The sequence below is a fragment of the Aquarana catesbeiana genome, linkage group LG03, assembly GCF_042186555.1.
Source record: "Aquarana catesbeiana isolate 2022-GZ linkage group LG03, ASM4218655v1, whole genome shotgun sequence".
NCBI classification, from domain to species: Eukaryota; Metazoa; Chordata; class Amphibia; order Anura; family Ranidae; genus Aquarana; species Aquarana catesbeiana.
The window spans coordinates 9,647,650-9,659,833 of NC_133326.1; the positions used below are offsets into that span (position 1 = coordinate 9,647,650).

The window sequence follows — 12,184 nt, forward strand, 5'->3', positions numbered from 1 at the left end:
AATGGGGTGCTCTGTACACACTATTCTCCCCTCAGTGCTGTGATGATATAACGGGGTGCTCTGTACACACTATTCTCCCCTCAGTGCTGTGATGATATAATGGGGTGCTCTGTACACACTATTCTCCCCTCAGTGCTGTGATGATATAATGGGGTGCTCTGTACACACTATTCTCCCCTCAGTGATGATATAATGGGGTGCTCTGTACACACTATTCTCCCCTCAGTGCTGTGATGATATAATGGGGTGCTCTGTACACACTATTCTCCCCTCAGTGATGATATAATGGGGTGCTCTGTACACACTATTCTCTCCTCAGTGCTGTGATGATATAATGGGGTGCTCTGTACACACTATTCTCCCCTCAGTGCTGTGATGATATAATGGGGTGCTCTGTACACACTATTCTCTCCTCAGTGCTGTGATGATATAATGGGGTGCTCTGTACACACTATTCTCTCCTCAGTGATGATGATATAATGGGGTGCTCTGTACACACTATTCTCTCCTCAGTGCTGTGATGATATAATGGGGTGCTCTGTACACACTATTCTCTCCTCAGTGCTGTGATGATATAATGGGGTGCTCTGTACACACTATTCTCTCCTCAGTGCTGTGGACTGTATAATATTATGGTGATATAATGACACCTCGCACTGTACATTCTATTCTCTCCTCAGGCACAGTTCTGTGACGTCACATCCGCCCTCCTTCTTCTGCTTACACAACTGTAGTGGCGGGAAGAGTCAGCTGTCTGTGTTATACAATCTGTGATAAGAATCTTCCTCTTCCTCCTCCTCCTCCTCCTCCTCCACCATAGACAGGCATGTCCGGACACCACAGACATCTCCTGACACTGAGAGACACAGCACAGGTAATGTACCCCGAGAGTCATCGGGGGTCTGTGTATTCTATTCTATATACGGGGGTCTGTGTATTCTATATACGGGGGTCTGTGTATTCTATTCTATATACGGGGGTCTGTGTATTCTATTCTATATACGGGGGTCTGTGTATTCTATTCTATATACAGGGGTCTCTATATTCTATATACGGGGGTCTCTATATTCTATTCTATATACGGGGGGTCTCAGTATTCTATATATGGGGGGGTCTGTGTATTCTATTCTATATACAGGGGTCTCTATTCTATATACGGGGGTCTCTATATTCTATATACGGGGGGTCTGTGTATTCTATTCTATATACAGGGGTCTCTATTCTATATACGGGGGTCTGTGTATTCTATATACGGGGGGTCTGTGTATTCTATTCTATATACAGGGGTCTCTATTCTATATACGGGGGTCTCTGTATTCTATTCTATATACGGGGGTCTCTATATTCTATTCTATATATGGGGGGGGGGTCTGTGTATTCTATTCTATATACAGGAGTCTCTATTCTATATACGGGGGTCTGTGTATTCTATTCTATATACGGGGGTCTCTATTCTATTCTATATACGGGGGTCTGTGTATTCTATATATGGGGGGTCTGTGTATTCTATTCTATATACAGGAGTCTCTATTCTATATACGGGGGTCTCTGTATTCTCTTCTATATACAGGGGTCTCTATTCTATATACGGGGGTCTGTGTATTCTATATATGGGGGGGTCTGTGTATTCTATTCTATATACAGGGGTCTCTATTCTATATACGGGGGTCTGTGTATTCTATTCTATATACGGGGGTCTCTGTATTCTATTCTATATATACGGGGGTCTCTGTATTCTATTCTATATATACGGGGGTCTGTGTATTCTATATACGGGGTCTGTGTATTCTATATATGGGGGGGGGGTCTGTGTATTCTATTCTATATATGGGGGGGTCTGTGTATTCTATTCTATATACGGGGGTCTCTGTATTCTATTCTATATACGGGGGTCTCTATTCTATATACGGGGGGGTCTCTGTATTCTATTCTATATATACGAGGGTCTGTGTATTCTATATACGGGGTCTGTGTATTCTATTCTATATACGGGGGTCTATGTATTCTTTATACGGGGGTCTGTGTATTCTATTCTATATACGGGGGTCTGTGTATTCTATTCTATATATGGGGGGGGTCTGTGTATTCTATTCTATATATGGGGGGGGGGTCTGTGTATTCTATATACGGGGTCTGTGTATTCTATTCTATATATGGGGGGGGGGGTCTGTGTATTCTATATACGGGGTCTGTGTATTCTATTCTATATACGGGGGTCACTTTATTCTATTCTATATATGGGGGGGGGGGTCTGTGTATTCTATTCTATATATGGGGGGGGTCTGTGTATTCTATTCTATATACGGGGGTCACTTTATTCTATTCTATATATGGGGGGGGGGGTCTGTGTATTCTATTATATATATGGGGGGGGTCTGTGTATTCTATTCTATATATGGGGGGGGTCTGTGTATTCTATTCTATATATGGGGGGGGGTCTGTGTATTCTATTCTATATATGGGGGGGGGGTCTGTGTATTCTATTCTATATATGGGGGGGGTCTGTGTATTCTATTCTATATACGGGGGTCTGTGTGTCTTGGGGTGGACAGCTCGGTCTGCACCCCTCACACCTCCCCTTTCTCCTGTATTCAGGCTCCATACACTCCGATGTCGGTATGTCGGAGTGCTGCGCTCACATATCAGGGGCTTCTCTATACACTAGAAATGTGCAAAACAAACACAGAATCCTTCTAAAGAACGTACATGGTACTAAAGCATACCTAGGAAGATGGGGGGGGGGGGGGGGGTATTAAGCCCCACCATATATCTGCATAAGAGCAAGACTTTTTTTTACATGCGATTTTGCACATGTTCCTGCAAACACGCCCGTGTGAGCGCAGCCTCAGACTTGTGTTGCCCACGTCTGCAAAAAAGAAGAAGAAGCGTGTTGCCGTTGTATCGCCCTTCCTTGTTGGGGGGTCATTCAGAGAGACGCTGACCCCCGTCCTCAGTGCTGAGCCGTTTTTTTTTTTTGCTGGGTGTGACTCCGCCTCGGAGCCGCGTTCTGGATGCGCTTAGAGGAGGACGCGGATGCAGCGGCTGTATGGTAATCACTGGAAGACCCGCCCTTTTCCTGACACTTTTTGTTTTACAAATTTAACCTCTTCAGCTGCGGAAAGATTTACCCCACCCTTCATGACCAGGCCATGTTTTTGCCATACGGCACTATTTTAATTGACAATTGCGCAGTTGTGCAACGCTGTACCCGAATAAAATCAATGTGTCCCCCCCCCCCCAGACAAATAGAGCGTTCTTTTCATTTTTGATCACCTCTGCAGTTTTTATTTTTTGCAATATAAAAAAAAAAAAAATTTTTTTTACTTTTTTGCTATATAACATCCAATAAAAAAAGAAAAAAAAATCTAATTTCTTTATAAATTTAGGTCAATATGTATTCTGCTACATATTTCACACCACGAATCGCAGAGGAACGCGTTCCCCCCTGCGATTCACATGTGAGATCCGGGTGCAGCGCCATTTCAGCCCATTCGTTTTGAATGGGCTCAAATCGCGCCAGGCCGCACCAAAAGTACCGCATGCTCTACTTGACAAAACGCACAGCAACCAGATCGCATTGGCACTACTGTACCATAAGTCCTGGGACAGGCAAACGCGTTGCATTTGGGATGTTGCCAAGTTAACCACTTGCCGACCGGCCGCCGCGGCAGAATGGTACGGCTGGGCGAAACGACGTTATGTTACGTTGCTTCGCCCTGTGGCCACTAGGGGCGTGCGCGCTGCCCTCCCCCGGAGCCGATGCGCGTGCCCGGCAGTCACGATCACCGCGGGGCTCCCGCGATCGCCGCTGACACACCGAGTACCGGGATCTATGGGTGTAAACACAGTTTCTGGTTCTCTGAGGGGAGAAGAGACTGATCGTCTGTTCATACAGAGTGTGAACAGCGATCTGTCATCTCCTCTAGACAGTCCCCTCCCCCCTTCAGTTAGAACATACACTAGGGAACACAATTAACCCCTTGATCGCCCCCTAGTGGTTAAAACCCCTTCCCTGCCAGTGTCATTTACACAGTAATCAGTGCATTTTTATAGCTCTGATCGCTGTATTAATGCCAATGGTCCCAAAATAGTGTCAAAAGTGTCCAATGTGTCCGCCATAATGTCGCAGTCCCGATAAAAATTGCAGATCACCACCATTACTAGTAAAAAAAATAATAATAAAAATGCCAAAAAAAAACTATTCCCTATTTAGTAGACGCTATAACTTTTGCGCAAACCAATCAGTATACGCTTATTGCAATTTTTTTTTTTTTTTTTTTAACAAATATATGTAGAAGAATACATATCGGCCTAAGCTGAAGAAAAACATTTTTTTTTATATATATATTTTTGGGGGATGTTTATTATAGCAAAAAGTAAAAAATATTGTTGTTTTTTTTTCAAAATTGTCGCTCTTTGTTTATTAGCGCAAAAAATAAAAACCGCAGAGGTGATCAAATACCACCAAAAGAAAGCTCTATTTGTGGGAAAAGAAAAATTTGCTGGGTACAACGTCGCACAACCGCGCAATTGTCAGTTAAAGCGACGCAGTGCCGAATCGCAAAAAGTGCTCTGGCCAGGAAGGGGGGTAAAATCTTCAGAGGCTGAAGCGGTTAAACACTGATGGGCCCCCCCCCCCCGCAGATCACAAGTGCGGTGCATTTTGAACACAGTGCGGGAAACGTTCATGAAAAAAACAGGTTTCCCGCACCGCCTTCTGGTTCTAGGGCCGGTTCACACCATGGAAACCCAGTCCGGTTGCATTTTTCAGATGCGTTTTACAGTGTTCCAGTGCAGGAAAAATGCAGCATGTTCTATATTTATTTATTTTATTTTTTTTGGAACTGTAAGCACTGCCATTGAAAACCATATAACCTACTTTCCATGGAGCTCCAGCACACAACCTGTGATTGACAGCCTCAGCTCTGTTGCTGTGTGAAAGGGTGGTGTGTTCCTTCCCTCCAAGCAGCTCTCACTGAGCTCCCCCTTGTGTTTTTTTTTTTTTTTTTTTTTTTTTTTTTTTTACAGGCAGCGGAAACACTCCCACCGCCTTCCCAGACTGTTCCATCCCACCAGGGAGCTCATGACTAAAGCTGACGGTTCCGCCGGCTAACCATAGAGATGAGCGAGGACCGCAACGTTCCCCGACCATCTCTATGGTCTAAGTAACCGGGAAGGGACAAGTATTTTTGTCACTTCCTGTTTCGCCAGGATGTAAACAAACCATTACTGGCTTGTGAAAGAATCTGATCAAATCGATCGCAGGGGAGAGATCTGAGGTCTAATAGACCCCGTATCTCACCATAAAGAGGACCTGTCATGTCCCATGCTATCACATGGGATGTTGTTCATCCCTTATTATAGCAAAAAAAAAAAAAAAAAAAAAGTGTACTTTTTTTTTTTTTTTTTTTATTTAAAAAAAAAAGTGATTGTAAATAGACGTGCACTGACAAAAAATTAGTTTGTTTTTGTTTCATTCGTTCTTTTGCTTTTCTTGGAAATTCGAATTTCCGAAATTTTCCAAATTTCGAATTTTCAGAAATTCAGAAATTTAAAAATTTGGAAATTTCGGAACTAACGAATTTGTCAAAATTTGTTAAATTGCACATGTCTAATTGTAAAGTTTCATTTTTTTTCTTCTTTAAAAATAACAAACGTGTTCTACTTACCTGGTCTGTTTTTTCACAGAGCAGCCCAGATCCTCCTCCTCCTCCTCTTCTTGGGCCCCTCTTCGGTGCTCCTGGCCCCTCCCTCCCATTGAGTGCCCCCCCCACAGCAAGCAGCTTGCTATGGGGGGCAGCCAAGCCGCAGTTCCGTGTGTCCATTTAGACATGGAGCCCCTGTTCAGCCCTGTCTGTGTGTGTCTCTCTCTCTCTCTCTCTCTCTCTCTCTCTCTCTCTCTCTCTCTCTCTGCCCCCCCCCTCTCTCTCTCTCTCTGCCCCCCCTCCCCCCCTCTCTCTCGCCTGTATGGCTAACTGAATTTTAATGACAGCAGCGGAAGCCAATGGCGCCGCTGTTGTGTCTCAGCCAATCAGGAGGGAGAGTCCCGGACGGCCGAGGAACTCGTGGACATCGCTGGATAGAGAGGGGGGCTCAGGTAAGTATTGGGGGGGGGGGGGGCTGCTGCACACAGAAGGCTTTTCACCTTAATGCATAGAATGCACCTTCTGCCTTTACAACCACTTTAAAGCGGAGTTAAAGGGACCAAAAAAAAAATTTTTGTAAAAAAAAGTCAGCAGCTACAAATACTGCAGCTGCTGACTTTTAATAATTGGACACTAATAATAATTGGATAATTGAAATGTACGTAGTTTGTCGACGTTCCACGGGCATGCACAATTTTAAAGCGTTACATGTTGGGTGTCTGTTTACTCGGCATGACATCTTTTGTATTTTACCAAAACAATGGGGTATTCTGTTGTGTTTTTGTTCTTTAAAATTCATTAAAAGTTTTTTACCCCGAAAAACCGCTGCATAAACACCCTGTGACAAACAAATTGCAACACCCACCAATTTATTCTCTAGTTTATAGTTTTGGAGTTCCAAGTAGTTTTCTAGCAAAAAAAAAAAATTGATCTTTATATGTAGGAGAGGAATGTCAGAATTGGCCCCGAAAAAAAAAAAAAAAAAACCCACTGAGGTTGTAATACATCACTTTAATCTCCGCAGCCCCCGAAGATCGCAGCTGGAGGGGTATCTGGAGGAGGAGGACTGGAAACTTCAACCAAACACAGCAGCCACCAGCACACAGGAAACTCTTCCCTCATGGTGAGTGCCGACCTCGGTGCTGTTCCGGCCTCATGCACACTGGGAGTTGAAAAAAGCGTTTTTTTGTTTTTTTTTTTTAGAGGCCGACCCACAGCTCAAACTTCAACTGATTATAGCAGGAATTAAACGTCTGAGCTGTGTATGGTCAGCATGACTGGCGTGGGGATCCTCCTCGCACCCCCTCAGTTTTTACTGGCTCAGGCGTCTCCAATGGAAGACGATTTTCCTCCACTTGGCTGTTCTCCTTAAAGCGGAGTTCCACCCAAAAGTGGAACTCCCGCTTATCTGTCCCCCTCCAGTGCCACATTTGGCACCTTTCGGGGGGGGGGGGAGCTGGTACCTGTTTTATACTGATACCCTGTCCCCACTTCTGTCGGACCTCGCCGCGGTATGGTACATCACAAGTCCCGCCCCCCTCCTCCCCCTGCTGCTGGGCCATGCGCTCTGCACATGCGCATAAGGGACCCGGCCACAGAGCCGCAAGGCTCTACTGCTGGGTTCCCTTACCAGCAATGGCGGCAGCAGCACCCCGACAGCCAATGGAAACATCGACTGCATTGCTGACATCGCTGGATTCCAGGACAGGTAAGTGTCCTAATATTAAAAGTCAGCAGCTACAATATGTGTAATTTTTGGAGGGGGAAGCCGGAACACCACTTTAAAGCTTTTTAGCGCATTTAAAGTTATTCTAAAGGTTGTCTTTTTTTTTTTTTTTTTTTTTTTAATAACAAATATGTCATACTTACCTCCTCTGTAATGGTTTTGCACAGAGCAGCCCGGATCCTCCTCTCTTTAAGTCCCCTGTTGGCCGTCCTAGCTCCTCCCTCTTGCTATGGGGACTCTCGAGTAGGCTCGCTGCCGAGCTGCACTTCAGTGAATGGACATTGTTCATTCACACACAGACCGTGGTTCAGGCCCGCTCTCTCCTCATTGGCTCACGGTGATTGACAAAAAAAACAACTCTTCCCCAGGTATCCCATTCACACTGCATTGCAGCATATGACTGCGCTGCAGCGTGCTGCTATGAAATGCAGACACACTGCATTTTATCACAGCACACCGTGCCGAATCACATGGCAACGACTTGGTTTTGTCCGGTTGGACCACAAGTACCGCAGTTCCCGTCAGATTTGTGCCCCACGGGATCGAGGCTTGGGTCCTTTCTCCTTTTGGAGGTGCACCACAAGATACACCGTGTGCAACGCAGAACTGCCGGAGCAATTCACCTCTACGGCAACTTCCTGTTGCTGGCTGTGGTAGGGGGCAGTGCGGTGCCCTATTCAGAGTGTCACACAGTTTTCCTTTTTTTTTTTTTTTTTTTTTTGCACAAACTTTATGTCAAATGTACAAAATTTACACTTCATTCACGATAACGTATGGCACAGAGCATCGGTCCTGCCATACATTATCATGAATGAAGTGTACATAAAAGGGAGCGGTGTGACACTTTGAATAGGGCACCGCACTGCCCCCTACCACAGCCAGCAACAGAAAGTTGCCGTAGAGGTGAATCTCTCCGGCAGTTCTGCGTTGCACGCGGTGCTTCTTGTGGTGCCCCTCCAAAAAGGAGAAAGGACCCAAGCCTTGATCCCGTGGGGCACAAATCTGACGGGAACTGGTTTACTTGTAGGGTTGCCACCTCATCCCTTTAAACCCGAACACATATTAATTACACGGGTTCTGTGGCTGATTAAGGTGGTAATTGAACTCACTTGGTGCCTTATCTGCATTTAATTAGCCTCAGAACCCGAGTAATTCAAAGGTGTTCGGGTTTAAGGCTAGGTTCACACTGCTGCGAATTTTATTGCGAATTTGAGCCGCTGCGATCGCTCAAATTCGCAAGTCATTTTAATAACATTGTTTTCCATGAGTGCTGTTCACATCAATGCGTTGCGAATTTAACCTGCGTAAAAAAAGGGTCCTGTCCGAGTTTGATCCGTGTGCAATGCGAATTCAGCTCCATAGATTGCAAAATTTGCAGTAGAATCGCAAGAACACACAAAGAATTCGCAATGCAAATTTGCAACGCAATCGGATCAAAATCGCGCTAAGCAGTGTGAACCTAGCCTTAAGGGATGAGGTGGCAACTCTAAGTACTTGTGGTCCAACCAGACAAAACCAAGTGGACCCCCATCCTTCAGCAAACCTGCCAAGGGAGGGTCCACCCAAATACTACTACTTGTTTTTTTCACACCTGCCTCCTGGGCTGAGACAGAAGGAACTTTTATACCTGCCCAGTGGCGGCTGGTGTTTTTTATTTTTTTGGGGGTGGGGGAGGAGCTGCCCCCCCCCCCCCCCCCCAAAAAAAAACACACGCCAAACACCAGCTGCCACTAGGCAGGTATAAAAGTTCCTTCTGTCTCAGCCTAGAACAGTGTTTCTCAACTCCAGTCCTCAAGGCGCACCAACAGGTCATGTTTTCAGGATTTCCACTAATTTTGCACAGGTGATTTGATCAGTTTCACTGCCTAAGCCCCGGTTCACACCAGAGGCGGCATGACGTGCAGGTCGCCTCGCCGAGGCGACCTGCACACGACTGCCCGGGCGACTTGCAAAAAAACTTCTGTATAGAAGTCTATGCAAGTCGCCCCCAAAGTCGTACAGGAACCTTTTTCTAAGTCGGAGCGACTTGCGTCGCTCCCCTTAGAACGGTTCCATAGCACAGAACGGGAGGCGACTAGGTCGCCTGACAAGTTGTCCCTGTGTGAACCGAGCCTTAGTAAATACCACAGCCCTTTCATCTGAGGGAAATCCTGAAAACATGACCTGTTGGTGCGCCTTGAGGACTGGAGTTGAGAAACACTGGCCTAGAAGATCCGGCCCAGGAGGCAGGTGTGAAAAAAAAAAACAAAACAAAACCATGCCCAAGTCTATACTGCGAGGTACCCCAATGTGAATTGTGGGACTGCCACACCGGGGGCACAAACACCGCTGGCTTTTCTCAGCACACGTCACTCCTGTACACCTGGCCCCCTCTGCCTGCGTTACCCATTGTGAAGGAAATGGGACGGCCACACTTGCACCACCATTACACTTCAAGTAAATTACAGCAATTTGCACCAAATTCATAAATTCAAATACATTTTTCTGCAAATTTTTGCATCAAATTCACCTACCCTGCACCATTCCGCCTGTGCCATCAATGATAAATCCCCCCCCCCCCAAGTTATAAATACACAATATAGTTGCTCAGATTTGCATTTTTTCCTTAAACAGGAAAGTACACCAAATATGGGGAAGACCACTGATGGAGTGCCTGCACTTTCCTCCCTGGAATACGATGCGATGTCCACACCCAGCAAGAGGGCTCAGAAGAGGAAGCACATGATGGAGGAAGACCCGTCTATAGAAGGCGGTGCAGGAAAGAGAACCTCCCCATCATTAGAGAAGAGCTGTGTGAGGAGAACGCTCAGCGTCCTGCTGTCCCACCTGAAAGGTGAATCCGAGAACCCGGAGGAGTCTGATCAGGTGAGGGCTCCGAAATGTTTGTTTTGCAGAGATGCCTTTGCACATGGAGGGAGGGAGGGGGTCATAAATGTGGCTATTTATGATAAGTATTTACAAAGACTATTTCTGTGCATAAGGCGCGCCCCCCCATACCTGAGCGTTTTGTAGCTTGAAGTTCCAAAACACTGGAGGGGCAAAAAAAAAAAAAAAATATGATTCTCCAAGGAGATGGTTCACATCTCCACTCCAAGTCACCTGAAGCCAAACAAGTTCTGGAGCTTTGTTTTGTAGCTCAAATCAGGCGGATTTGAGCGTTTTGGCACGTTTTTATTCTCATAGAAATTTGCACGATTTTCTGCTCAAATGAAAAAATTTAAATAGTAATAATATATGGATAAATGTAAAATAAATACGCAAATAACTATCATAAATAAGTAAAATAAATGTAATATGTAATTTAACCTCTAACCTTAACAATATTACTATTATTATTGCAATAAATACCCAAACTCAGGGGAAAAAAAATACATGTTCTTAATGAATTTATTTATTTTATATTAGGGTGTTTAGTAGTAGTTCTAATTATATATATATATATATATATATATATATATATATATATATATATATAATTTTTTTTTTTTTTTTTTTTTTTTTTTTTGGGGCAAGGGTTAATTTATTGTTAGTATTTAATTTATTATTTGTGTATTTTACATTTATACATTATTTAATAATTATAATAAGATAAAATATGTAATAATCCTAACCTTCACTCTAACGGGGAAAAAAAAAATTGTAATAAAAGAATAATAATAATAATTTAAAAAAGAAATAAAAGCTAATGGAAAAGCTGAAATGCCTAGCAAAAAAATGATGCAACTGATAATTCGTTTTCTCTTTTGGCTAATTAAAAAAAAAACAAACGCGCAAGTCGCGCATTAAAATCGCCAATATCGCACGAAAGAGTGCCAGAAAAGCGCTCAAAGACGCTACGCTCAGGTGTGAATGCAGCCTAAGTAATGAAATACAGTTTTTACTATTTGTAAGGCCCCTTTCACACTGGGGCGGCGTCGGTGGTAAAACGCCGTTATTGTTAGCGGTGCTTTACCGTATTCGGCCGCTAGCGGGGCGGACGTCCCCTCCCCCCCCCCCCCCCGCTAGCGGCCGAGAAAGGGTTAAAAACCACCGCAAAGCGCCTCTGGAGAGGCACTTTGCCGGCGGTATTGCCACGGTGTCCCATTCATTTCAATGGGCAGGAGCGGTATACACACCGCTCCAAAGATGCTGCTAGCAGGACTTTTTTTACTGTCCTGCCAGCGCACCGCTCCAGTGTGAAAGCCCTCGGGGCACTTTCAGGTCGGTTTGCAGTCGCTGTTTTTAGCTCCATAGCGCCTGCAAACTGCCCCAGTGTGAAAGGGGCCTAAGGTAAGTAGAAAAATGTTATTTTATAGCCTCTCTTACCTTTTACAAATGTCCCCCAGGGTAATTGTTGCTATGCGTCGGGTTTCAATTTTCTATCAAAATTCGGTTAAGCCGCCCCCCCCCCCCCCGTTCACATTGGAGCGACTTGTCATGCGACTTTTGAAAGGTCAAATAGCATGCCAAGTCGTAGTAGCCTATTGCCAGCAATGGCACCAAATCCGACTTTGCACAGTGCTGCATCGATTTTTGCAAAAGTAGTTCCTGCGCTACTTTTTTGACGATTTCGGGTGCGACTTGAGTAGACCTCTGTGCATGAAGCCGTACAGGTGTCTTTGAAGTCGCACTGACATGCAGCTTTAAAACCTGTAATTTCAGATGAAAGTCGCACGATTTCAAAGCTGCAGTCAATGTGAACGAGGGCTTTCGGTGGACTTTTTCTTTTTAAGGCCTGCTGCATAGCTGTGATGCTCTTTCTAGGGCCCCTTCATATATGTGAAGGGGTCAGTTTGCGATTAGATTCGGAGGACCCAGCAGAGGTTATCTGTGA

The 12,184-nt window shown here is 44.9% G+C and overlaps 1 protein-coding gene across 1 annotated transcript in view; it reads left to right on the forward strand.

Moving 5' to 3' along the window:
* Positions 1-704: 704 nt before the first annotated feature.
* Positions 705-12,184, forward strand: part of WDR76 (WD repeat domain 76) — a 44,570-nt gene continuing 33,090 nt past the window's right edge. The window contains 3 exon segments of the mRNA XM_073618249.1: positions 705-874; positions 6,670-6,768; positions 9,985-10,236. The gene's annotated coding sequence lies outside the window, so the exon portion shown is untranslated.